Source organism: Penaeus vannamei, chromosome 13 (assembly GCF_042767895.1).
Source record: "Penaeus vannamei isolate JL-2024 chromosome 13, ASM4276789v1, whole genome shotgun sequence".
NCBI lineage: Eukaryota > Metazoa > Arthropoda > Malacostraca > Decapoda > Penaeidae > Penaeus > Penaeus vannamei.
The window spans coordinates 18,539,464-18,542,155 of NC_091561.1; positions in this window are offsets into that span (position 1 = coordinate 18,539,464).

A 2,692-nucleotide genomic window follows, 5' to 3' on the forward strand; every position below is an offset into this window, starting at 1 on the left:
ATTTAAGATATTTAGAAATTGAATTAATTATTCATGAGCTTTCATAAACTACTAATAAGAAGCAAATAAACTTGTAAATAAACCTTAATAATGTTCTGTTAGATATTACACAATATGCTTATATGATATTGAACTTCTAACAATTTTTTCTGCGATGCCATTGGGGTAAAAACCGCAGTGTGATTGCAATCCTATTAACGTAAGTCATGATATTGACGATGATAAAATAGCAATAAAAAAACATTGAGACTGATAAATTCATTTGCAGGAAAATATATGAAACAGAAGCATGGCGAATAAAAAAATGAAAAGAAAATGTAAAATGTTAAAGTAATAATGATAACAATAACGATAATACTGATGATATCAATAATGATAATAAAGATGATAACAATAAAAACGACAACATCACTGTTGATAATGGTATTAGTGGTAGTAATAATGGTAATAGTAATAATAACAATAGTGATAATTAGAGAAAAAACAAACAATGATAATGGTAATAATGACGATAATAATAGTTATATCAATACTTGTAATAATAATGATAATGATGGTAATAATGAGAATGGTAATAATGATAATGGTAATGATATTATAATAATAATAATAGTAATGATAAATGTAATAAAAGTGATAATGATAATGGTGAAAATAAGATGATAATGATAGTAAAGATAATGTATGATAATGATAGCAACAACAACAATTATGATATTAAAAAAAAATATCAACAATAATAACGATGATATTGATATTGATAATGATAATAATAGTAGTGATAGTAATATTGATAATGACAATAATTATCATGTTAAAAGTAAAAATAACAATAATAACAATGCTAATAACGGTTATGATAGTAATAACGATTATGATAACAATAATTATAGTGATAATGATAATTATAATGATATAATAGTAATAATAATGATATAATAGTAATAATAATGATAATAGTAATAATACTATCACTAATGATAATATTGATATTAGTAATAATAATAACAATAATGATAATAACAATGATGAAAATGATAATAATAACAATAATGATAATGATTATGATATAAGTAATAATGATGATAATTGTGATAACATTAATGATGATGATAATGATAAAAATAATAGAAACAACGATGATGATAATGATTATGATAAGATTAATAATGATAATAACGATATTATTCATAATGACACTACTACTACTACTACTTCTACTAATGATGATTATAACAAAGATGATAATAATAATAATTTTGATGATAATGATGATATTAATGATAATAATGATAATAATCATAACAATATTGCAATAATAATAGTAATGACAAAAATAATGATAAAGCACAATGATGATGATAATGAAAATAATAAAACAAACGGCAATAGTAGTACCAATAATATTGATATCAATAATGATGGCAACACTAATAATAATGATACTACTACTACTATTGATAATAATAATTAAACCAATAAAGGTTAAAACATATATAATAATGACATTGATAATAGTGATAATGCTGATAATAATAATGATAGTAATAAGGATAGTAATAATGATAAAAATGATAATAATAATAAAAACAACAACAACAACAACAATAATAATGATGATAATGCTAATGTTAATAAGAATGATAATATAATGATAATAACGACAATAACAATAATAATAATAATAATGACAATAATAATAATAATAATAATAAGAATAAGAATGACATTAGTAATAGAGATGATAATAGTAATTATTATGATAATAATAAAAATAATGATATAATGATAATAATAATAATAATAATAATAATAATAATAATAATAATAATAATAATAATAATAATAATAACAATAACAATAATGATAACAATAATAATGATAATAATAATAATAGTAATAATAGCAACAACAATAATAATAATAACTAATGATAACAATAACAATGATAATAATAATAATAGTAATGAAATCTAAATCTAAGACACGCCTCCGGAGTTATCCTGCTAACTAGCGAACGACCGAACAAGAAAACAAATGAAATAACAAACGCGATGAAAAACATAACCTCTTTGGCGGAGGTAATAGCAACAGTAATGACATCAATAGTGATAACAATGATAATGATAACAAGAAGAAGAACAAGAATAATAATGACAATAGGACCACTAACAATGATAACGATAACAATGGTAATTAATCTAATAATAATAGTAGTTAATTAATCTAATAATAATAATAGTTAATTAATCTAATAATAATAATAGTTCATTAATCTAATAATAATAATAGTTATGATAATACCACTGATAATAATGACAATGATAATGATAACAACAATGATAAAGATGACAATAATACCCTCAATTCGAGATTGATAATAATAACAATAAAGAATTAAATCACAGTAACAATAACGATAGTGATAATAATAACAATAAAGAATTAAATCACAGTAAAAATAACGGTAGTGATAATAATAACAATAAAGAATTAAATCACAGTAAAAATAACGGTAATGATAATAATAACAATAAAGATTTAAATCACAGTAAAAATAACGGTAGTGATAATAATAACAATAAAGAATGAAATCACAGTAACAATAACGATAGTGATAATAATAACAATAAAGAACGAAATCACAGCAACAATAACGACAACAAAGATCAAGCAATAAAACAAAAGCCGA